This window comes from Anopheles moucheti, chromosome X, assembly GCF_943734755.1.
Source record: "Anopheles moucheti chromosome X, idAnoMoucSN_F20_07, whole genome shotgun sequence".
Classification (NCBI taxonomy): Eukaryota; Metazoa; Arthropoda; class Insecta; order Diptera; family Culicidae; genus Anopheles; species Anopheles moucheti.
Window position 1 is genome coordinate 9,971,582 of NC_069142.1, and position 26,924 is coordinate 9,998,505.

The window sequence follows — 26,924 nt, forward strand, 5'->3', positions numbered from 1 at the left end:
CGTTTCACACATTAGCCACACCCCGGCGTAACTAATCTTTCGAGTTGAATATTATTATGTCGACTTACTGTAAGTTTTTTTTTGTATAACTGAGGTACTTTGGTTAAGAAGCACTCACGAGAAGCATCTGAATGCAAATAATTCGTTTTAAATTCGCGTTAAACATCTAAATTGAGCAACCCAAAGTGCTCTTCTTGTTATCAATCATTTCACGAACTTTTCATAATAAATTCATTCCGGATTCATGTTTCTACGGAAATGGCAAAACCTCACAAATCTTGGACTAGAAAAAAAACCACACACAACCTAATCCCGCATTCATTCCGTCTTGCATTAAAAACAAAAACCCCCAAAACCTGCTCTTCTTTCAGTGCTATTAAGTTTCTGCACCCACGTCATCGCCCTTCATCTTCCACCGGTTGCGTGCTATCCTGCGGTGCGCTTGATAAATCTGTTCAGATACATCTTTTTCACGGTGCCTGGTCACACAACCGTCTTTATTATTCATGCACAGACTATATTTTCTCAATCCCGGACCACCATTCCCGGCCGGGTGTGCGGTACTTCTATCAAGCGTATATTATATGCGCCTGAATGTATGCTACGAAATGTCATTTTCGAATCGAGTGCGTCTGGTTCGCTCTCGCAAAAGGCGGGGGAGGACATCACACACCAATTTGGAAATAGTATTCCCTTTCGCCCATACCACCTTCACCGAACGTGTGTGTGTGTGTTCGTCTGTCGACACTTACACCTTCCCGTTCCCCTTCCTCCCTTACCCATGCACTAGCGTCGTTGGGTTGCACGGTTCCAATCGGAAACGCCGCAAAAAGACACGACTTTTGGAAAGGGGGCGAAAGCAAAACGGATGCACGAAGGATATTAGGTTATTTCCTGCAACTACCCTCGCGCGAACCACGTGTGAGGGCACGGCCAAACTTATACCGAATTTTATTAGTGAAAAACTGAATACCGACGCACGGGGACGCATGAAGGATTTTTTTTTGGAGCCTGGATGACGTTCCCAACGGTTCGCTCCGGCATGTCATTCGAAGTTTAGTGCTGTAGCACTCCCACCCCCCCTACCGATGGGGAGTTTCTTCTGTTTTCTGCCAGAATCCAGCACAATGGGTATGAGACTAACCCGGTGTGAGGTTAACTTCCCGTCGTTCCGAACCGAACCATCGCCATTGTTGGATGCAAACCGACCCACACACACACATTCACACTCTCACGCAGTGGTTTTCTTCTCACATAAATCGTCCAATGCACTCCGGATGGGTTAGCCGGTATATCGAGATGCTCGATAAAGGGACATATTTCCGATATCCGGTGGGAAAAAGGCGTCAGTTTTGGGGTTTTTTTCCGGTAGATTTTCAACCAAACAGTGAAGACAGTGTGGCAAGGAATATTTTCTCTTCACATCCGGTTTCGTGTCGCTATCGAGCTCGATGATCACTGTGATTCACTTCGTAACACATTAGGATGCGCAAACCGCGTCCACTTGCAAGCGGTTGCATACATTTAGGGGCACAAATAGGACCAGAGTCGTATTGTTGTATCTGTGTTGTATCACGCTGTAAAATATTTCTAACAATGAAAATGATTAAAAATACTAAATAGTAATCTTTTACTTTATTAAATTATATAATAGAATTAAAAGTACTTGATTTTTATAACAAGAATTTTATTTTGTTTTACTGAAGAATTTAAACTATCTGTAATCGAATAGATATTTTCTGGTATGGATAATTGTCGCATTAACTGAGTCAATGTATTTTCCAAATTAATTATATTAATAACGCTTCATTTATGTTGCGGTGCAAACAGTTTTTTGACACTAGCAAAATTTATACGCCTAAATGTATGCAAACAGTTGCCAGTATGCGCTTTTTAACATATTTTTGCGAGATCGCTAGTTACTGTCATATAGCTGTGTTGCGACTAGCGTGATAGTTTTTTTCTTTTAACACTGGTCAGTCAGTACTGACCAAAGTAGTTAGTGACACGCAAATGAGGTAGAATCTCTACCGGAACAACGAGGAATTTCAGTTGCATGGTACTATAAATTTTATTTCTACATCCCACAGGTAGCAGTACACTGCAAAACAAGTGTGGCTTGTTACCATTTTGTTGCAGGTTTTGGGTGCTATTACCTTGCTGGAGGTCAATTATTAGTAGTGAATCTTTTGGGCCACTGCCTGTTTTACATTTGAATGTGTTTGTGGGGATTTTTAAGGTAAATATTTTGCAAAGGAATAATAAGTAGCAATGGTGCATTGTGACATACAAGGTAGAGAAGAGGAGAGTTATAAACTATATTGTCAGTAGCGTTGTAAAATACTCTCAAATGGCATGCAACGGATGCGGTGCTTGTGGAGAATTTCTTTCCATTGCTATAAGAGATTGTTATCCTCTGTTTGTTCAGGAAGCGTCTCTTTAGCAAACCGTATAGTGTAACAGACAGTGGAGGATCAATCCCCTTGGAGGCCCAGGGCGGAATTTTTCAAGAGGGGCCCATAATTTTGCTACGGCATTTATCGGTGTTAGGGAGATGTACTTCAAACATGATGTAACAACACCAGCAAAGTCTCGGAAAGAAAGCTCCCTTGCGTACATCTCAGAGTTCTGTTGCGTAGCCCTGTAAACGGGCCTAGTAAGCTAGTCTATATATAAACGATTGTATGTGCTAAGGAGAACCATAACGCCACTACTTGGATCACATTTTCTACGATTTACGTACATAAAAATAAATCTGCGTGGAATAAATTTTCCCATCACTATTGCATTGCATACTATCAAACCAGTGAGAGCGATCGCTAGTGTAAGGAATATGGATGAAACGGAAAGCATCCTTCATCTCGCTCAAACTTCCCGTCGGCTGGTACGAAATTCCATACAAAACCAGCTGTTTTCAGATTGCCGATACCAGGAGAGCATCCACGGAAGACGTAGCGGTAGCTCGAAAACCGCTGAAAGGTATGCAATGTTTAAACACTAACTTTCCCGTTGGTCGAGAAAAAATTCTTCTAAAACTACCTGTTTCGGAATGTATAGTACCAGGAGAGCATCCACCGAAAAGGTAACACCTGGTATTTTTGCCCGCCTAAAGGTATGCAATGTTTAAACACTAACTTTCCCGTTGGTGGAGAAAAATTTCTTCGAAAACTACCAGTTTCCGAATGTATAGTACCAGGAGAGCATGCACGGAAGAGGTAGCTCCTGGTACTAGCGCCGTAAGGTATGCAATGTTTATACACTAACCTTGCAACCAACTTGCAATGCAATGCGCCGTAAGGTATGCAATGTTTATACACTAACCTTGCAACCAACTTGCAATGCAAGTTTGGTGCATGCAAGAAACTTGCAGCAAGATGGCGCGCAAGATGGCGCCCAACTTTGTACTTGCATGCAAACTTGCATGCAAGTTCTTGCAAGCAAATTCTTGCATGCAAACTTGCATGCAAGTTTGCATGCAAGTTTGTATGCAAGTTTGCATGCAAGTTCTTGTATGCAAGTTTGCATGCAAGTTTGCATGCAAGTTCTTGCATGCAAGTTCTTGCATGCAAGTTCTTGCATGCAAACTTGCATACAAACTCGCATGCAAACTTGCATGCAAGTTTGCATGCAAGAAATTGCTTGCAAGAACTTGCATGCAAGTTTGTATGCAAGCTTGCATGCAAGTACGAAGTTGGGCGCCATCTTGCTGCAAGTTTCTTGCATGCACCAAACTTGCATTGCAAGTTGGTTGCAAGGTTAGTGTATAAACATTGCATACCTTACGGTGCATTGCGTTGCAAGTTGGTTGCAAAGTTAGTGTATAAACATTGCATACCTTACGGCGCAGTACCAGGAGCTACCTCTTCCGTGCATGCTCTCCTGGTACTTTAAATTGGGAAACTGGGAGTTTTCGAAGAAATTTTTCACGACCAACGGGAAAGTTAGTGTTTAAACATTGCATACCTTTCGGCGGTTTTCGACCAAAATTGCTGTACTAGGTGCTACCTCTTCCGTGGATGCTCTCCTGGTATTATACATTCGGAAACAGGTAGTTTTCGAAGAAATTTTTCTCGACCAACGGGAAAATTAGTGTCCTGGTCCTGGTGCAATTTCGTTTATACTTTAAAGTCACAAAGTCGATATTCTTCTCTGCATTTAATTTATCACATAGAAAAAAATGTTTTATATAACCAAGGAAGATATTTTTGATCAATTTTCTACCTTGTAAATTAATTTTTTTTGCTATAATTTAACTTTGTTTTAATATTTTCAAAAATCGCACAATAGGCACAAATTTATTGGGGCCCCCAACACGGCGAGGCCCTAGGCGACCGCCTACTCCGCCTACCGTTTGATCCGCCGCTGGTAACAGAATAAAAGAACAAAATGGAACCCAATAGCTTGATAACATTTCCGGTGTTGCGCTTCATTTGACTTGTCAAAAGGACGTGCCATCAAACATTTTACGTACGAGGTCAAACGCACTAACATTTCATTTCCGTTGTAACTCTAATCGTTTTTGACAGGCAAGGGAGAGAGAAAAAAACTCCCACTGGGATTTAAAAAAAAACAAGCTGCAAAGAAAATGGTTTCCCATAAACGCAAAGCTCGGCTCGAATCAACTAACGCAATTAAAACCTCGCGAGCGTCACTTCGTTTGACGAAGGAATCTCTGCCCGGGTGTTGCCAACATTTTTAATTACTATCTATCATTTGGCTTTCCGTTTTTTTTTCGCTCCACCCCTCCCAGTGGGCAGGAAATGCAAAAGAACGGCTAAAAAGAAAACAAAACTTCACTTCACCTGCAACGGTGCAAATGGCGCGCACAACTGACAGCACCTGACTGTCACCTTGAGCGCCGATAAAGTATGCAATGGAATGCGTCGTTAATGGGTAATGAATGTGCGGGAAGAGGAACCGGCAAGGTGGTGAGAGGTGTTCCCAATTCCATCGAGCAGAAAGGGAGGCCGAAGGGAGGTTATTGAACACGGTGACACACAGGAGCGAAGGTGTTGATTACACACGTACACACTCACCCAGACGCAAAACAGTTTACAGACACTGGAAAATGAGACATTGCTGGGGCGGCAAGAGGGTCGAGCAGCGTGGAAAGCTGACAGATATAAAAGGAAAACGCTAGAAAGAGAGAGAAAGAGCGAGCAAAGAAAAAGTTAAGAGAGGAGTAAACAAAACCCGAGGAAAAATCGTGGAAATATTTAATTTGAAGGCAAACTTTCGTCTCATGATTCATCATTGATCCCGTTATTCGCACCAGTTGGTATCATCACCCACTCCTGGAACTTCCACTACTACTGCGCTACCCCCGTAGAGAGGGTGTCTTTCATTTCCGCTCCGGGCGCGAGTGTAAATGAGTGAAGTAATGGGAATGTACAGTGTGCACTATAAGTTTGAGAGATTTATTGTGAATTATTTAAAAAAATACACTAATAATTTTACTATATCTTCTTGTAAATCTAATAGAACTTTATGTTTGATAAGTCTTTCAGTCTTTCAGGGTGTCTTTCATTTCCGCTCCGGGCGCGAGTGTAAATGAGTGAAGTAATGGGAATGTACAGTGTGCACTATAAGTTTGAGAGATTTATTGTGAATTATTTAAAAAAATACACTAATAATTTTACTATATCTTCTTGTAAATCTAATAGAACTTTATGTTTGATAAGTCGTTGCCGCTTTATTTTGTCTGAAAGTCACCAATTTTTGTCATTTACTCATGATTGATTGGACATGATTGAGGTGTTGTTTTAATTAAGGAAAATTAATTCATTTGCGCCTTTTCTATTAAGCCTCTAAAGCCGCTATCAAGCATCCATATGAGAATTGAATAGAACTCAAGCTTTAAATGCTCTTTTGATATTATTTATTTATTTTATCTGTTTCTGCAAGCTTCGTATCGCATAAATCCTTTTATTAAGCTAAATAGAAAATCCGAGAAAAGAAAAGCATCGAGACAAAAGTGCATGCGTTCATAGCACATCGTAGCCCCTAAAAGTATGCAATATGTAAGGATTCTTTTAATTTCTTCATGTTTAGAATTGTAGCTAATAATAAAAAAATATTTGAAACTATTTAGGGCAAACTTGGCGCAAATAATAATGGGGTACTATATTTAAAATTTAATAAAATGGTTTAATATTACAATGAATTTAAAAAACGCCTGAAGGTATGCAACTATGCTAACAAAATTGAATCTTTAACGATATAATTATTTTTTTCTCGTTTAAAAACCCGTAAGCTTACTATTACGCTCTGTAGTGTGAGGATTGTTCCTCTCTGTTTGCGTTTCCTTTACACCGCACTCAAGGCGTCCGCAACGGTTTATGTGAATGAAATTTTCCAATAAAACGAAGTTATCTGAAGTTTGTTTTTCAAGGTCTTTTTTTCCGAACCGCCAGAACCAGACTGTATGAAGCCTTTGCTGTTTCGATCACTAAACCTTCACGGGTACGAAAATAATACCCAGCCTCCGTACGCTTACTTAACTAGGCAGCGTGTCTCTGGAATAAAATGTCGCGCGTCGGATTTAGGCGCCAATCGTTGGAGTCAAACAACAACAAAAAAATAGAAACCGGTGAAAAGCGCACGGAGAGTCCCGTTTAAATGGTTTTTGATTGCCTGTTTCCGGCCGGCCGGATATTGAACGCTGAGATTGATGTATGCGCTGCCGCTGCGAGAACACGGCAGAAAACACAAAACGAAAAACCCGTGGCAGGAAATTACAAGGCACGATTCCACACGAAACAACCTCCGGCCGTGGAGCGCCGTATTGGGTATTGGGCGGGGATGAAGACAGAAATTCATTTAATGAAGATGGTGATGCGATGATTTACGGATTCCGCCACCGTTTAACCATCAACGACAATCAAACCGTTTGTCATCGAGGAAATAATCGTCCCTGTGTTGTGTTCTTCCTATTTTTTTTATTCGGGGTTGTGCTGTGACAAGGGTTACGGAGATGACTTGAATGACTTGGAAGGGTTGAACATGCTTTTATATGACATCGTTTCCAGTGGGTCTGGAATGTGTGAGGCAGCCGTAAGGGTAAGATGGGTTAGGGCGTGATGATTTATCCGGTTAAGTAGTCGGAGTTACCAACCAATATCTTGGCTATCCTCGCAACGACGATCTCGTCGAAGCAATGAGCTGTAAGCGTTCCCCAACACTGCTCCAATATGTTTGCTGGTGGTAAAGCATGTCCTTCTTGCCTTCCTTCACCCAAAACCCCGCTCTGGTTTTTCTCGTTCATCAAAGGCTTAATTAAAAACCATCCTCATTTAATAACACAAGTTATAGTAATCGTTGTTTTCTACTCTCGGCTACAATCGCCTACCACTACCACCACACTGCAATAACGCTCCAGACCCTACCATTACTAATAGCGTGCGCACCATTTCCGGATTCTTTAATAATAATTTGTTTTTCCGAGGCTGTATGGTGAGTTCTTTATATATATATAAAGGGTAAGCCGTTGTTTGACGTGCGTTACCTACACAATCCTTTCATTATTCCCTCTTCGTTCTTTTAACAAACCATGCGAACGAAAGGGTCCCAAAAACGGCACTAGCCGTGGAATGTCGCCTGGTGATAAATAGTAAGGAAAGTAGAAAATTTGACACAAATATAAGCATTTTTCCCCTTTGCAGTGAACCCTCACGATTGTGTCTCTAATCACAATCTCTTTTAGACAGGTTTATCTGTTCACTAATTTCCAGCTCTCTTTTCAGCTTGCTTTTTGGTATCTCTCCATTTTCTTCTCGTTTTACATCCACTGCATTAGCGTCCCAGGTGACAACCTTGTTAAACCGTACGGGAAAATAATGCGGATGTGTAACTAGCATACATTTGGGCGCATTTGTTCAGCCATTCGAATGCCTTCGTAAGAAATGCGCCTAAAGGTATGCAAAAACGTGTGAATTAATTATCGTTTTGGTGATCGTTCTACACAGCACACCTGCCTTTGTCGCCTGGGTGGATCTCATATTGACGACACCTTTCCCTCCTCTCTCCCCCCCCCCTCCCTCCCCCTCTCACACTCTTCTTCGCATCTTTCGCCGGAGTTCATTTCGTACACGGGATGATTTTAAGTGCGTTCCGCGCACGAATTATGCTGTCAAAAACCCGCGCACGGCACGCGTCTTTACGGTCCGCACCTTTTTCCCGCAATCGCCACACATCGCCTACCCGCTTGCCCGCCCAACCAAAAACCAACCGCACGGCGTTCGGGCGATGTCACGTTGTCTTCATAAATTTCCAATGGAATTTAATAACATTTCATCCCTTGTAATGTTCCCGGTAGTGGTGATACGCCCGCCGCTTGCTTAACCGTTGTGTTATTCACCGTCCGCCCGCAAAACAATACGAAAGGTAACGCCACCTTGCCGAGCCCTTCATCCTGGGGGGGGGGGGGGGGGGGGGGGGGGGGGGGTGTCCCGGAGACAAAAACCGAACCGCACTGCTAGGGGACGGACGCTCGGCCCCAGCCGGGATACACCTGCTGGACCATTTTCGATCCGTTGAACCGGTATCGGTTATTCCCACGGGTTCTGCAGTGCTTAACGCCATCTAGTGCACGGTGGTTTATGGTACACTCCACCTGAAGGACTATCGCCGCAAGGACACTTCGGTTCCCTCCCGTTTTCTTTCCGTCCCAGAAAACAGAAAAGGAAACCAAAAATGTCGGTGGTTGCAAAAATTGCATGACTCATTATCATTGCGCTCGGGGTTTGTGCTTTTGTGGTGTGAACAAAGAAAAAAAACGTGCAAATAATTAGACATCCCGGCCTACTGCCTTCAAACAGATACACACATCCACATAATTCGTACGCAAAGGAGGATGGAGGCTTACAAAAGCTGCAGAAAAATATCACCAAAAAAAAACTCCAAATGCTCTTGAAGGAAGCAACCAACAACGGCACTATAAATGCCCGCATGCGGTGAGTAGTTTGTCACCTGCTCTGGCTTTCTTTCATTTGACCCTGCCCCAAATCGTGCCCCTTAATATATGTGTGAGTCGGTACTTTTCACCATTCTCTGTCTATTGTACTATTTCGAAGCTTCATTTTCAGCGCAGTGTGTACAATCAGCACTGGTACGGTTTTGCGTTTTTTTTTCTCTCTCTTCTTTCATCTCTCTGTCCCTTTTGCTAGCCTCCATTTTTTGTTTCACTGCTCCATTCTTGTACTCATATTTACAAAAGCGGCCCTAATTGCAGACGGCAAATGGGGTGCCATCCTTAGGTGTTTCATCAAGAAGAATGGGGTTGAGGGGAGGGGGAGGAGGGAGGGTTGGAATGGAGGTAGAGAACAAAAATTTGGCAGCAGACCGAAAGCCCGGCACTGCACACTGCACGTATACGGGACAGCGCCGGGTTGGGCGGTGTGCAATGCACGGGCACAATATATTTCTCAAATGCACGTTAAAAGCTAAAAAATATATTTTTATCACTTCCCGCACCCCACCGCAGGAGCGCGGCCGTGAACACCGGTGCCAGCAAGAATAATAAGAGCCTGCGTGAAAACAAAGAGAAACCGGAAAGGGTTGAAAGAAAAATAAAAGAAAAGGGGTTAAAGGGAGGAGGGAGGGAGAGGAGGAAGAAAAGCAACTGGAGTTTAATTTGCAGCGAAAATGAGCAGCACCAGGTGTGCACACATTCAGGCGCACCGGTGTAAAAAGGTGAAGCCTGACATTAACCAGCAAACCCGTTGGTAGCGATGAAACTTGGAAGGAGTAGGAGTGCAGGTACGCGTCACACGAGCACGGTAAAACTCGCGCCAAATCAAAAACAAAGCCAAGATTCGATGGTGAAGGGTGTGAGAGATAGAAAGAAAAAAATTCACCATCCTCCCACCCAACCACCCCAAAAAACAAAAAAAAGAAAATAACCAGTGTGTGTGAGAGAGAAAAAGAGTTGGAGGGTAGGTCGCTCATAAAAGGACATCAAAAGCGTTAAACAAACATCATCACTAAGCTGAGCAAATGATCAGCAACCAAAAGGGGAAGCGGTGGGGAGAATTGATAGGGTGGGGGTGGGGGGGGGGAAGAAAATGAGCCACGAAAAGGAAAGCCCATCCCGCTTTTCTTTTTTTGGCGCGTGTGTGTATGACAGTGGATGGTGTTGTGGTGGTGGACGGGATGAACCTTTGAAGAAGTGGTTTTGCATTGTGAAGCTTTTAATTATGTGTTTCTAACAAAGTGAGAGAGGGAGAGAGAGACACACAGAGAGAGATAGAGAGAGAGAGAGAGAGAGAGAAAGAGAGAGAGAGAGAATGACAAAAAACTTTCAACATTCATTGGATCCTTTCTTGAAACGAAACTTGATGGGTGATGATGGGAGTTGGAATCAGTTGGGAAGGTGAAAAGGGGAGGATGGGGAGGTGGTAAGTGGAAAGGTTAGATCTTATTCGCCTTAGCGTTCATTCTTATTTGCCTTTTGCTATCAATCCTTTTGCTGCTGTCCGCGGCAAACGTGAGAGAGTGTCGTGTCTTCATCGCTTCCTAATGGATCCTGGTCACGGCACCAAATTTTAAACACGTCGAAACCGAGGCGCTCCTTACTGCTTTCACATGCAGCGGTGGTGTGAATGGGTTTCGGGTAAAACAGGGAGCATTAGTAGGCAAATCATAGAGTGTAATTCGAAGACCTATTATTTGACTCGCATGGTAGTTGTTTTGTTTGTTCTATCCTGTTTTCCATGACGTATTTTTTGTGTGTGAAAAGGTTTGCCCAAGCGTAACATATTACGGAACAAAAGTACAAGGAAAGTTTACTACCAAAATCAGCTTTTCGCACTTTAGTTCTTGGCTTTCGGAAGATGTGTGTCGTCTGTAAGACGAAAGGCAATCGCATCTTCGGGAGGCTTGCCGCACGGAACAACAGCAACGCTAGTTTCAATAACCCAAGTGTCTGCAGTACGTTGGATCAACATTAACCCACCCATCGGCACAAAATGGCGCCCGGTGGTACGGGTACACTAAATCATCAAACATTTTGTTGGATGGCATTTTTTGGGTCGCGAAATTTCGTCCGGCCCGGGCGGCAGCAACTGAACGAGATAGATTGTCCGAGACGCTTGCATGCTGCACTCGGGTGGTACATAAAAATCTGCACCAAACATGCTTCCGGCCCTGCCAATGTGCCTGGTACCAGATTAAGGACGGTTTTCGGTTTGGAGGCGCGCTATAGATAATCGAACTATCAAAAAGTTTCTGAAGCAATTTATCTTGGCCGGTCCACCATCCGGTGCACCGTGCATGCGGAAAGCAGAAGGCGCGTGAGTGGGACCAGGGCAAAGGGAACAAGTCCATCCTTTTCCTCGAAAAGCCCGCTTTCCTCGCTTTCCAATCTACCAGCCCAAGCGATTTTCTGCAAGCAGGCACAAAAATTTTTGCTTAGTACCACACGTTTTATCCGTACGTGCGTGTGTGTGTGTGGGTTGAAATCGAAGCATATTGTGTGCTTGTTTGTAGCGTTATGGCAATGTTGGTGCAACGTCTGAATGGTGCCGAAAATTAGCCCACGGTTCCTTTCTCGCCGGCCCCCAATCGCTGTCTGTGAGTTTGCTCGAAATTCAACAGCAAATTGTTGTGCTTAACCTCGGTTGCGCCTTCCCGGTCAATTTTTGACTATAGAAACAGTAACCCTTTTCACCTTGAGACTGCTGCAAACATATAAAAATTATAAAAAGAATTATAATGATATTGTTCTGCTTTTCTATCAAGTATATTTTTTATGGAAGAGTTTCTAATGTGACATTTGAAAATATGCAATTTCCTAATTTTGATGTTTAATTTTCTGGTTCCAAGGTCTCACATTTAACTATTTTCTGGGTAAAAAATTAGGAAAATTGGTATAAAACTAAAAATACTAAGAAATGTGCATAACTTTAGGCGCTTTAAAATTAGGCGCTTTTATTAAAGTAAATAAAGCGCTGAAACGGAAAGCATCCTTCATCTCGCTCAAACTTTCCTTTGGCTGGTACGAAATTCTATACAAAACCAGCTGTTTTCAGATTCCCGATACCAGGAGAGCATGCACGGAAGAGGTAAGAGAGCACCTTGTACAGCAATTTTGCTCAAAATCCGCCGAAAGGTATGCAATGTTCAATCACTAACTTTCCCGTTGGTCGAGAAAAATTTCTTCGAAAACTACCAGTTTCCGAATGTATCAGTAAGCATAGCATAGAATACAGTACCAGGAAAGCATCCACCGAAGAGGTAGCACCTGGTAATTTTGCTCGCCTAAAGGTATGCAATGTTACCTAACATTGCACCCAACACTAACTTTTCCTACAAACCAGCTGTTTTCAGGTTTCTGATACCAGGAGAACATGTTTTTCAAGAGGTAACACCTGGTACCAGAATGTTGCACAACACATGTTGCGCATCGTATGTTACACAGCATCTGGCATGCAACATATGTTGCGCAACATCTGGCATGCAACATATGTTGCGCAACATCTGGCATGCAACATCTTACGTGCAACAACTTGGGATTGCAACTACCGGGAAGCGAGTGATTTGTGCTTGCTCGGTTGGTACCAGGTGTCACCTCTTGATAAACATGCTCTCCTGGTATCGGAAATCAGAAAACAGCTGGTTTGTATGGAAAGTTAGTGTAAAAACATTGCATACCTTACGGCGCAGTACCAGGAGCTATCTCTTCCTTGCATGCTCTCCTGGTATCGGGAATCTGAAAACAGCTGGTTTTGTATGGAATTTCGTACCAGCCAATGGCAAGTTTGAGCGTGATGAAGGATGCTTTCCGTTTCATCCATCTTCCTTAAACTAGTGAACGCTCTCACGGGTTTGATAGTATGCAATGCAATAGTGATGGGCAAATTTATTCCACGCTGCAGATTATTTCACCTGCTAATCAAATAGAAACAAATGTTTTATATAACCAAGGATATATAAAATCCAAGGATATTTTCGATCAATTTTTTACCTTTTTAATTAGATTTTGTGCTACAAATTAACTCTGCTGCTAAATTTCCAAAAATCACACAATCGGCACAAATTGTTTGGGGCCCCCAACACGGCGAGACCCTAGGCGACCGCCTACCGTTTGATCCGCCTCTGAATATACGTAACTTCCGTACGTATCTTGTTTTTCAAAACGCCTAAAGTTATGCAAGTAAAGTAAACGTATTTTTTATTTTTCAAAAGCTGTTGGATAGGTTGTTCGCTTTGTATTTGTTACATTGGACACAAATTTTCGACAAAACCAACCTCTATACCCGCACATTCATACCCATCCACACTTGGTCCGGTAGAGTAATAGGAATGCATAATGTGCTAAAATGCATAAACTAAATTTACCCATTACATTCATCTCACCCTCACCCAGCAAAATATGGTGCGAGTTGCCGATCCGCTTTATATTATTATCTGCATTTTTCTCCATCACGCTCATACCGACCCTCACAAATTCGCACCTATATTTCATGCAACCTCGTTACGAGGCGTGCGGAATTGCGGGGCTGGTGGTTGCTTTAGAATAAAACATTCTTCATTACACCAACCCCTCTTCTGTTTTTTTTTGCTCTTTTTGATCTTCACACACCCGCCATTACTAGACGGCCACTTATTTATGCACCACCATTCGTTGCCCCCCCCCCCGCCGTTCCCTCTCTGTTTGCTAGTGTTTCCCCCACACAAAGTGCAGTTGTGATTCGTGTAAAAATGTGTTTCCTTCAAAATCGCACCCAAAAGCGTTTTTTGTATTTTTTTTTTTTGCTTTCTTGCGGCTCATCACGCACGGGGACGGTAAGGAAGGGTTTTCTCCGCCGACGATGATTTACGATTGCAAAATACCAACGTTGCTTTCCATTACCGACGCGCTAGTGGTTTGTCTCCTCTAGACAACCCCTTCCCTCCTCCCCCTCTCACCCCTTCCTTCCCATCCGCCCTATCAGGGGATTGGATGAACCAATTTCACCAATCAGTAGCGTTATGTATGACCGCCGGTCACGCGAGCACCGACCACCTTGCCGATCCCATCGTCTTCCGCTTGCGGAGCGGCCGATTTTTCATCAATTTTCCGATCGCCATAGCATCGCTTCCATCCATTTCCTGCCCTGCGAGCCGTATCTGTTCGTTGCTCAGTTTTTCTTGAATGCGGCCCGCTCTTATCATCGAACGCTGGCGCGTATCACATTAATCAGCCAAGTGTGGTAGCACCATGAGGAGAACCATGCGTGACTCTGGACTCAGCGAATTTCCTCCCACATCTTGCGAGCGGGAAGGGTGGACCGGGTGTGCGGGCAAATTAAATGAACGAATGCGAGAGCGCGAAAGCGAGTCCAAGGAAAGTTTCTAATCTTCCGTTTCCACCGCGCACTTTGGGGCGTTGCTTTTTTTTTTTTGTTTTGTTCCTGCGTCAGGACGGAGGTTCCGTGCGCGAGCCGAGCAATTATCCGGATTTATCGTAATGGAGCCTAGCCCTTTGCTTGTGGCGGGGGTAAGGTTGGGCACATTGGGAGGAAGTTTACCGAAGGATACTTCAACCTTTAAGGAGGTGAAAGCAAGGCGCAGAAAAAGCTGGGAACCAAAACAACGAGAAAAAAAAGCCAGCCACGGACTAACGGTGCCCCGTCCGTTGGGGGGAAACCGGAAACACATGTTAGCGCATAAATTACGGACCTCACGCCGGCAAAGTGTGCAGCGAGTGTACTGTCTCTCGCGCTGGTGTTAGCACCTTTTCTAGCGTTGGTTTTTTTTTTCTTCCCTAGTTCCCTTTCCCTTGTAGGCTGTCCTCACTGTCTTGTTAGGGTCGCGGCAAAACTTCGCTCATTTCCTGTTTTTCTTCACTCTTCGGCGTGGCTGCGTGTGGGTAGCGCTGTTGATGGTGGCCGATTCCCGAGGGTTAGAGCGGTTAGTGTCTCATCTTCGGTCAGCCACAAGACCCGCGGCCCACATTTTTGCCGTATTCGCACAATAATATCAATTAGCGTGTGCGGGTGGTTAAGGGGGGGGGGGGGGGGGGGAAAGGGGGGGGGGGACAATTGGAAAGGAAGGCCTGCAAAATGCACGCTTCCAATTAGCACGATCAATAACAGTTTTGCAACGTGTGTAAGGAGCGGAAGATAACGGGAAGATAACAAACGAAAAAAAAAAACACACTGTACCATTATTCATTGCAATGAGCACGATATTACAAACCATCTTACGGATAGGTGGAAAAGGGGTAACTGGGTGGTAAGATTGTTTCATAAATTATTGGAAATGTTAAATTTATGATCAACAAACGATGGCGAAGGGGCGATCTCCACAAACCCCCGAAACATACCATTACGCGAATAACGCATTGCGCCTAAATGTATGCAAATTATTACTTTTATTTGTTTATCTGTGAGTAGTAGCGAGTTTAATGCCCTTTGAAGACTAAAAGTTTTTTAATCAAAAATATTGATCTGAAATATAAAGCTAATAAATATAATACTTTCATCATTTATACTCGCCTGCAGATATGCAATTCTTTTGCTTTTCACATACAGCAAGTTCTACTACAGCATTATAGCTGTAAGTCTTCATAGACGCCTGCGTTAGCTTTGAACCATACATTGGGTCAGGTTTGATACTTTACGTTGAACAGCTTAAGGTTTAAGTTGGCATCCGTCAAATAATCTTTCAAATAATCCGGTTCTCAGCTGGTTCAGACATACTGGAAAAAATCTTTGTTTATACATTTGTCGAGCAGCTAACCTAAGCTCTTAATAGGGAAACAATCTAACCCCTTCTTTTCTGGACTAACCGTTTTGTACGGGAAACTGTCAGCAATTATGCCTCTAAACGTCATAACGCATATAGAAACAATACTGATTTGCATACTTTTAGGCGTTAAGTTGTACCCATTTATTCGTTTTGATTCTATAATTTTTTTTTATTATTTAAGCTCTTTGATGAATCATTACACATTTTTTTTTTCAATCATAACAGCAAGTCACAATGTCACAATTGTCTAATCTTTCGCTAATCTTTTCCCATGTCCCGGTCCCGTGCAGCTTAAGTAAGCTGAAGCCGTATTTGAAAATTGACTCAGCTCCGTCCACCATCGTCGATTAAATGTCTAAATCCCCACTGGCAGCCGCTAATGGGGATGCAAAGCAGATCAACAAATGGTCCAATTAGTGCCAGCATGTTGCCGCCAGGTGATGCAAAAAGAAACAAAACAAAACGCGCAAGCGGTGAAAAGGAATAAATTCCTATCACCCAAGCGGTTATTTGAAAATAATCATAAAAATAGCTTCGCCGCGCACTGTCGTTTGCAATCGTGGGATGTATTGATACAGGTGCCCAAAACAGAGTAGGAGGGGATTGGGATAATGGGGGAGAGAGAGAGAGGGAGAGAGAGAGGGGAAGACAAAAGGGATAGGGATGAGAGTACATTACATTCATTTATGTTTTCCGCGGGTACGACTGACCTACTGTGAACCGACGGGCGACACGTCCCGTGTCTCGTGTTCGCCCACCGCAACTCAAGCAGGGCGCCAGGTGTGAGTGCACAGATAGATCCTTACCATACTGTTCATTTTCCCAACCCCTTGTTGTTCGCCCGTCACTCCCCTCCAACCACTTCTGGTTTGTGCATGGGAAAGGCAACGAGGTTGAAATTGTGTCGCATGCCATCCGCCCCATACCCGGGAAAAAATAACAGCATCATTTCCAATCCTATCTGCAATGGACAGTGGGGGAGGCGAGGGAGAAAATGGCACGGGCGGAAGCGAACCGGTATGGCACGGTGAAATATTTTAATAAATTAATTTAAATACATCGCGCAATGTAAATAAATGAAACCATCATTTAATTACAGTAATAAAATATTCTATAATTACTGCGCTTCATTTCCAAAAGGCTTTACCCATCTACTCCCTTCCACCCCCTTTCAGCACAGGGTAGGGAGGGAGTTGTAGTTAGGGGTAGGTTGATTTTATTCGTCCTTGGAAATGGAAAGCGCTCTCCCATACCCCACAGTGTGGCCTTTTGTCGCTCGTCAGTCGATGTAGTTTTTCGCTATTTTTCGTGTGTTGCGTTCGGTTGTTTCTTTTTTTTTGTGTGTATTTAAATCAAAAAAGATTACAGCAGAAGATGGCTAGGGAGCTAGCAAGATTGGGAGGGCGAAAAAAGGGTGTTAGAATGCATGGACAAAACTGCACCACGCACGGTATCGCTTTTTGATGCCACCCAATGCCCCATGTGTGAGTTTTGTTTTATCATTTCCAGCTCTTCGGTGCCACGAAAAACGGGACAACGCATTGAAAATGCGAAAAAGCAACCACCGAAACAAAACAAAACAAGGCGACCAATGCATATTTTATTTCCTGCATATTTCCAATGGGATGGGGTAACAAAACAGCAACGAAACAAAAAAAAATTGGAACGACAATGGTAACCCAAAATAGGGCCAAACCATCAAACGGTGCGCCGGAAAGTATGCAATTGGCAGCGTCTGCGTTCCTATTAACCTGCGATGGGGAGGTTTTCAAACGCGGGAAAATGACGGAGGTGAAACTAATATGTTTATAAGCCGGCATGCCACACGTGGGGGGTAAATGGGTGCGGTGGGGGGGGTGGAGGGTGGAAAAACCTGGAGAAAACTTTACGCGCCCCAGCAAAAGCACATCGTATATTGCGTACTCCAAGTCGACCCGCAACTTATCGGGAATGTGAGGGTGTCTTTGGGAGGATCCTTGTTTTTTTTTGTTTCTGTTCCTTGTTTGGATTTAGTGCGAAAGCGTATGAGCGTTCCTGCGAGGTTGAAGGGGAGCCGCCCCATCCTGGTGGCCCAGTAATTGTAAGGCAAACAGAGAAATAAGAGGAAGCAAGAAAATGCAACTTATTTAGCTGAGAGAACGAAACGAATGAGAACGAAAAAATATAACAACGTCCTTCCTGATTCCTCCTACTTCCTCCCTTTTCCCACTGCTTACCCTCCTGCTCTTCCTCCTTCTCCTTTCCTTCCTTGAGCTAGACGGTGTTGCATTGACGATGGTTTTTCTTTTTTACTTTGCTTTGCTTAATGAAAAATAACATATAATAACGTGCCATCCACTATCAGTTTGTAAACACTCAAGCATTTTGCACGAGCGTGTGGCAACCGACACGACTTGATGTTTTTTTTCTTCTCCCCCTGCATTTTTTTTTTGCTTGCTTTTGCTTTCCCCGGCAGAACTTTCCCCGGGGGAAAGGGAAAGAAATGAAATACGACTCGCCGACTTGTCCTTCGAACGCTTGCTGGTGGGATGGCCGCTGGGATGGCTGCGATAACTGTGAGCTTTGGTCGCATGTGTGTGTGTGTGTGTCTGTGTGTGTGGAGTAGACCATCATAGCAGGACATTCCCGTACCCGTGTTTGGTGGGTTTGGACAGTCCCCCGAGTGAGCAAAAGCGTCATAATGATGTCGAACGACAGTGGCGAAGGGGACCGACGGGAACAAAAAAGCGAAGTTTGAGAGCGAACGGAAGCTTAAAGATTGCTCTAACCTGTGCCGAAACCCGTGGTCACCGTTGCGCTTTTCCCGTGCGCCAAGGCGAGCAAATTAGTTGCAATTGCTCTAATGATATTCTACGATAGAAAAGCTGCTAAATTATTGCAAGAAGCCGTCGAACAGCACGCCTTTTGCACTTCTTATCCTTGCAAAAAGGGTGTTTTCGTCACATCCTTTCACATTTTCTTCGCGTTGTATCATTTTTCTTTATTTGTTATGTTACTTCGTGGCCACGGTGTTCTTTCTTCCTTCCTTTGCCGTGGCAGTGATGGGCAAGCAAGAAACCTGTCTTTGCCATCGCCCAGCCACCTCCAATCAACCAGCACTGGACATCATGGGTCAGGGGTGTATGTTGGTCCGCAAAGAAAAAAAAAACAGCTCACCGCTGTTATCGCTCTTTGCGAGCCGGACAGGCATCAATGTGTCCCGAGCTAGAAAAGAATCCTTTTTTCTTCTTTCCAGTTTTTTTGTGGCTTCATTGGACGGTAGGGGGACAATTTGGGCTAAATCTTCCCCGTTCGAAGACGTACAACATATAAAGTGTACGAGTGTGATTGTTGTTGTGATGTTTGCGACGAACAAGTTCCTTTTATGGTTCACTTCACTTGTGTAAAAATTTTTGGCAAAAAAAACACAAAGAAAATATGATTGACAGCAATCGCACAGGATATAAAATGTTATTAAATTTATTTACGAACGTAAACCTAAAGTCCTTTAAATATTGTTTTCGGTTGTATTGCTAAAAGGTCGCATATTGAAATCATCAAAGCATATTAATTTAATTAGTTCACCTTTTAAATTCACCCTTTACATTAGCATTAAAAATAAGAGCCTAGTTTGCAATGCGGTTTGCATACATCTAGGCACATTTTAAAGAACTGTGCATTATCAAGAAAAAAGGAATTATATTATTATGGAATTAAAATTAAGCCTTCAGCTGGTTGTAATCTTTGTATTCATATTTAATTAAAAACCCATCCAACTTTCTTCTGCTTATATTTGAATACAATGTTTGAGGGTATTTATTTCCGCTATCAGCTACATACATTTAGGCGTAAAAAATGTTAATTGGTCAATAAACTGTTCAAGCCACCATTTCAGCTGATTATGGCGTATTAAAACAAATTTTAATAATAAACAAACAATTTTGCTATAATATTAGTAATAGAATGGTTTTAAGAAGACATGGATCTACTTTAAAAAATATTAAAACTAATATCATTTTATTGTTGAGACTTCTGATAGTAATTTAACTTAATTTAATTTGTATGCAATTTCATTTTTAATATGTAATATTTCAAACGATTCATGATAAAAATGATGCAAGGGATCTTGCAAGGGGTGATGCAAAAAAAAACAACAACAACCAAACCTTTGTTTGATATCCTAAGCCGTCTCTCAAAAAGCAATTCAATCATAGCAAAATTAATTTAATCATCACCACGCGTTTCGCACTGTTTAATACTTTGTTCAAGAATTGCATACCTTTAGGCGCATGCAACTGACCCACAGCAAGTTAAGTGAAACGTTGATGGGATTATGTGTTTGATGTTTATGTTATGAAGTTAGCACCAATAATTAACGTATAGAGCTTACAGTTGTTCATGTTTTACTAGGTAGTACTTGTATTTTCTTTAAGATTAGATAAGTTTCCTAGCAAAAAAAATACTTTCTTCCGTCGTCATTAACCACAGGACCTCGCCCGATCTTACTCGCCAATGGTTAGCATTTCATACGCTTCAACAGTTCATTTGTATTGCAATAACTCATCGCATGTACGACTTCTTACAGCCTCAGTTTTGAGCTCCATCCCATAGGTCGCAGACGAAAAGCGACGAACCCGAGAAAACACTCCTCATACCTCCGGCCGGTCGCTCATTATACGGGCATAAATTTTAATTTCACTCCTTCCGAAGGATTCTCCCCGGTAAAAAAAATTACAAAAATGCTAAAACTCCTTCCGGTAGGATCATGATTCAATATGATGAGGTGATAATGCGATTTTCTTCGCGGTCCCACGGTGGGAAGGGTGGGAAGGGCAGTGCTATTTGGAGGCTGTAGGGTTTGTTTACGGCCCCCTAACCTGTCGAAGAAATAAAACCAAACAAAACGAAAACGGGCAGCTCAACACCCAGCCACGCAGTGGTTAAAACTTTAATGACCCATTAAATCAAAAGCAAAATTTGCACAGTCACGCACGTAAATCAGTCAGCGTGGGCCGGTGGGCTGCCCGAATGTATATTAAAAAAAAGCAAATGTGTCGTAATTTAAGGGCACTATGCACCGTGGACGGTTTGCCTCGGCAGTTGGCCCCATAATTCTGAGTGGGCCGAAGGGAGGGGTGGCGAACTCGGCGCCCTGGTGGTAAGCCACCGACTAAGCTGCCACTTTTCGTGGAAATCAGGGATCACCAAAACCGACAACAGTGCTGGGAAGGAAAAACATGATGTGCATTTTCATGGGTAAGTAAAAATCCCTTTCCCACCCACGGCACGCGTACCGCGGGGAGATCCGTTTGCTGTTGCTTGCGTTCGTGCTGCTCGTTCCGCGCTGCGAGTGATGGCTGAAAGAAACGAGTTTATTCCCAAGACCGGAAGGAAGGATTCGATGGACGGTAAGGTTTTTCTCGCGCGCGTAGATTTATTGACGCGTCCGGGCAAGTTTGCCGCGGCGCAACGGATAGCATCAGCGGGAAGTTATTCAAATGCGCATAATGTATGTAAATGGGTGAAAGATGTGCTACAATCTTCAATGGATCACGGGCTCTTCAAAGTAAACCTTTGCCTGTCCAGCGCGAAGTGTAAAGATGATGCTTATGCGAAGTAGCATAAACCGTTCGTTATTTGATTTACATATTTTGAAATTTTTACTTTGACGAACTGAAACATACGTTTTGTTATGATTTGTATTTTAAGTAATTTAAAGATAAAGAATTGGCATTAATAGATATTCCTTATCAAGAAAAAGGTGTTGGCACGTCTTGGCCGTGCTATATAGCTAATTTTGAATTTTATTGCATACCTTTAGGCGCTCTCAGTGTCAGTAAGAATACAATTTATATATTTTAGGACTTATTAGGACTCACATGTATAAATACGATTGTTAAAATAATATAAACGCATGTAGTTTTGTCTCGCAGTCACCAATTTTGGACAATTTGCCTTTAGATTTAGATAAAGTCGATGAAGTGAAAGTAAAAAATTAGCATTTAAAGCCTGTATTCTGTTTAATATTCATAACTTAAAGGGTCTTGAAGGATGATTTGATGATGATTTTGAAGGCTTGAAGTCTACACGGTTTGTATTTTTTAAAATATTTGTTAGTTTCTCTTTCTGCAATCGTTCGAGTCATAATCAAATAATCAAAAGCGAAATGTTGATTATTTTACAATTATCTTCATATACGCAATGATAGTATATGATTTGTATAAATTCAGTGTATAAATATAATTTTAAAGCATTGAAAGCCCATTACGGCAAAACGTTCACACCTTGTGAATTTTGTGTGAACCACACCACATTTGAATTGCATACATTTAGGCTCATTAAATTTATTGAACCAAAACACCAGGAGTTATACACTTGTCATAATATAATAATTTTTGTCACATGTTTTTCTTAATCATTATGCATCGTCAAATAGAGAAACAAAATAGCTTTACACACAAGACAAAGCGTAATGTGAAGAAAATAATAATGAAAAACTATTCCGTGGACGAACGTGTCAAAGTCCTGACATTAACGCCCCAAACCAAATGGGGTAGCCGTTAGCTAGTACCTCGCGCCACCTAATGTAGCCTTAATGTGGAAGACATTATCTATTACAAACCCAATTAAAAGCTGACCGATAAACGTTTTTGGCCCGATCGGGGCATATTGTACACACCGACACACTCTTTTCACCGGCAAAGGGGTTGAGTTTGGCTGTCAGCGATGCGATAATGCAGGGGGAGGGGGGAGGGGAGGGAAGGAGGGAGGTTGTGATGGGAAGCACTGTTGGTGGAGTCGAGCGCTGATTTGTTGTTAGCATAATATGGAGCGTGTGGAGGTGTTGCGGGTGCGGGTGCGCGGATGGAATGTAGCACGGCTATGGTGTCCGCTGATGGCGGGCGTTAAATGAGGGAAATGTGTTTATCCAGTGCTTCGCGTTCCCGTGCACCGAAGGCCCGGGTGCGGGTTGCCGGATGGCGGACGGTGCAGAACGATGAAGCAATGCAAAACTGTTTTTCAATCGCTGATTAGCACCTGCTAGCATTCCCAGGGTCCAGTCACCGACCAGTGCATTGTGAAACGGCACAGCGGTGGCACGGAAAGGATGAAGTATGTGGAGCGTGTGCGCGGGCTAGAGTTGCAATAGAAGCCCAGCGAGTGTATGATATTCGGGGTTTTAGGCCTTCAACAAGCATTCCGGGAAGTTAATCCTGGTTCAGGTCAGGGTTTGGCAATAAAAAAAGGACAGCAATGACATGGAATGCACGTGGCCGGGAGGAGACAAGAATGGTTGACAGGATGCGATGATCTTCCACGAAGAAGTTCCACCACCAACCGGCTGTGAAAAGGGTCACCCCAGCAACCACTTTAAATAAGTGATACGTCAACCATCGTTTGGGGTTTGTAACTCGACCGGAATCGACACGAGAAGGCGGAAGATGGGCTGGGATGTTCGTGCAGCGCTGGAAGCAAAAGACTACAAATCGTCCATGCGTGTGCCGTACCGCATGTATGTAAACAGTTTGTTCGGGTTTGGTTCTGATGCCAGCAGCTACCGTGGAGAGAGGATGCGGTGCCGTACGTATACCGGAAGCGCGCGCCAACTGTCGAAAGGCGATGCACCCGAACGGCGTGTGTGCCCGAACGATTCCCGAACGCACGCTACCCGACGGGCTCGGGTTCGGGTTTGGCGTTCGGGTTTTTGCTATAGCGCCAGCCAACGGTTGCTCCAGCATCGAGGCGTTCCGGCAGTCGCGCTGGAGCAACGGTGCTCCGTGTGCAACCGTGGGCTGCTGCTCGCGCTAGCGCCAGTCGGCAAGCACTGCCGCAACGGATCACTGGATCGCCGCCACACTGGTCCGGTCACACCAAACGTCAGTCTGACGTTGACGTCCGGCCGCACTGGTCACACATCACCAGCCATTTGCAAACCGGGCACGGGCTGTAACACGCGCGTATTATCGTCGTCGAGCGTGCGTGCGTACGTGAGTCGGTGCTGTTCGAAGCGAGATTTTATGCCAGTACGAGTACATCAAACACGCCCGCTAACTTCGCGACTGTCATCGGTCTCGCTGTCGTCGTCGTTATCGTCATCGTCGTCGTCCTCGTCGTCGTCGTTTGTTTGAAAGACCCAACCCTGCCGCCAAGAAACGCTGGTGATTTCAAGCAGCGGTTAAGCGAGTAAAGTGATAATAGCACACAATTACGGTCGATCATTTCGGGCCTTGTTCGCAGTGGCCGCGCAAGTGTAGCACATTGTGGTTGTACGCGATGGTCTCGGGACGCAGCGATCGTTTCCGCGTGCTGCCAGAAACAGTTGCTGTTCAGATTATTGTGATAGGTTAACGTTTTACAATTATAGTGGCGTAAAGGGGGGAAAAAAGTTACACTCGTTACGAGCGTCAATCAAAACACGTGCTCTCTTCAATCAGCTACGGAACCGATTGGTGTGATCTTACGTAAGTAGCAATTTAGGCGTTTTGATGCTCTTTTATTTGCCTCCAAAGAATTCTTTGACAGCGGACATAAATGTGCATTGTATTGGAAAATAATGAGTCCTCCGCTTCGATCAGTTAAACAGAAAAGAGTTCTACTTAAAAAAAAAACCATACTCTAAAGAAAATTAAAATGCCCTTAAATGTAGGCATTTCAAAAAAGTAATCGTTTTAAAAGGTTTTGTATCAATTGCATATTTTTAGGCGCACTTTTACTAATAGAACTAAAAGAAAACGAAATGCAATACAAAGTTCTTCAAATAAATACCTAAATCATACTAATGAAACATGAAGCCCCTAAATGTAGGCAAAAAGTTTTGATATAGCCCATTTTTGAATGTTGATGCATTGCATTGTATAGCTTCAGGCGCTTTGAGTATTAAGCCGTAATCGAGCATCAACCCATAAATGAAGGCTTATTTTAAGTAGTACGCCTTGAAGAATGCAATCTGCATTACAAAATAGCTGTAATTACCTTTCCATGAATATTGTGTCCCTTTGGTAGGTTTTTATTTATCTGCGGTTCAGCTTAAAAAAAGGTGTAAAGAGTGGAATAACTTTTTTTTTCGCTTCTCTGTTGTAACAAATTGAGTGCGTTTAGGTTGCTGACATAAAGCATGCACAGACGCACAGATTTATGGGTGTGATATTGTGCTTTGCGGCACGATCACCGACAGATACCGCTGTGGTGAGATGGTGGTGGCTGAACGGGTGGCAGGACCTGTCCGTCAAAGTCAGCGAGGGGTAGCTAATTAATGGAAGAGTGCCCCCAAAAAATCCATTATGTCATTTGTTCGCCTATGCCGTGGCACGCTGTTTACCTAACGCCTAGTAAAATAACGATAAAACCAACAGATAGATCGAACCAAACGTCCCCCAAAACCCAGGGAACTAACAATGATTCCAAAAAAAAAAAAAACAGTCGGAACAACGCGCACGGTGTTGTAGCTGTAGTCCCACCCAACCTATTGTGGAGTATTTATTGTGTGCGTGTGTGGTGTGGGACCGATTGCTTCAATTGAACATACACGCCCAGGTGCGGGAGTGAACGATGGATACATAATTGATGCTGATTAGTGGCGGTAATGACAGAAGATAGAAGAAATTGATAATTCCTTTCCCACCCACTGCTTTTTTCTCCTTTTGGGTGACGTTTTTCCAGCGGGTGGAAGGTGGAAGTAATCAATTGCGTAAATTTACTCACCATCAAACACTGCCCGATGACATATGTGACATATTGTTCTCCTCTTCACTATATTTTCGTAACCCGCGAACAAACCCGACGGCCCCAGAGATAATCAGATCAATATGGTTATGTTTCGCCGAAAAGGTGGGATAAATGGGTGGTCGGTCGGAAATGCATCGTTCGAAAACATGTGTAGCTATTCTCTAACCGCCTCCACACCCGGAATTGATTTTCCAACCACTATTATCCTTTTCAAAAATAAATTTATTATCCTTCGTCAAAATCTGTATGCGTGTGCGAATAATGGGCGACTGTTCAGAAATTAATTCCATTATTAGTGACATATTGAAGCGGTGGAGAGAGGCAAAATTATGCTCGGAACATATTTTGCTATTCGCTATTGCATTACATTTTGAGCTTCCTTCAGAGAAACGCTACGATCGCGTATGTATGTGTGTTTTAAGAGCTTCTTTTCACCTTATCGAAATTTTGCCCCATTCGAAAAACATTCCCAACTAGGGACCGGGTGCTCGCTTTCGCTAGTTTCCTAAGAAGCTTACAAGTTTTCCTAACCGAATAGTTTGAATAATTAACGAGCGTCGCGAAATGAACGTTTTCGACGTTCCCGTTTGTCTCTCGCTGCCATCGCTTCCCTCCCACGGTGATGCATCCATCCAGTATGTCATTTCGCTTATGGGAAGTAACGTCCCAGTTCACCTCCGACACGCTCGAAACGGTGCTTTTCCCACGTATCATGTCAGAATAAAAATAGTGCAACGCTTCCCTTAAAACCTGTTCGCCACAAAACAAACCAACCAAACCGTTCGGGACTCGATTGCAGCCCAACTTCCGACGGGGGTCTTGCACGTTGTACCGCACCAAAAACTCCACCACACGATCAAGGGCCTATCGATCGGTGCACCAGCGAATGCACTGGTTAGCAAAAACCGTCGCAAAAGTGATGTATTTTAATATGCACTTTGTGAAACATTCATCCGCGCGCGGCTTTATTCGCGCCCAGTGCATGGATTAGCAACGTTTCGGGTGAATGACATGTAACCGTCTTTTAACAAGACAGATGAATGTGGGGGAAAAGAAGAAAGAGACGGAGAGCGCAAAGATGGAACGTCGTAGCTTGCAAAACCGAATCAGGTAGACTCGCACCTTGATCATTAATTTAAAGCGATTGGGTGAAGGAAAATTTCCACTTCGATAATTGGTATTCGGCGTGGAAACACTCCGCAAGGCGCAACCTAAATTCATCGCGGATGTGAACATGTTTCGAAATTAGCTCTGCTAAACTCATTACAACGCCACAGCTAACAGTAATGCTTTTTCCGTCTTTCAAAACGCCGGAAAGTATGCAATGTGCAATGTAAAATATGAACCACTAAACTGTTTTTTGAATCGTTCATAATTAAACAAAAAAATCGAACTTTCGTAATAAATTTCGTGACAATTACAATATTACATTGTATGAATTTACCACATGCTTTTGATGTTGTTAATTTATTTATTTAGAATACCAATAT

General features: G+C 43.4%; 1 protein-coding gene across 1 annotated transcript in view; it reads left to right on the forward strand.

The window, feature by feature from the left end:
• LOC128306729 (uncharacterized) overlaps positions 1–26,924 on the forward strand; it is a 383,189-nt gene that overhangs the window by 273,203 nt on the left and 83,062 nt on the right. The gene's annotated exons all lie outside the window — the stretch shown is intronic.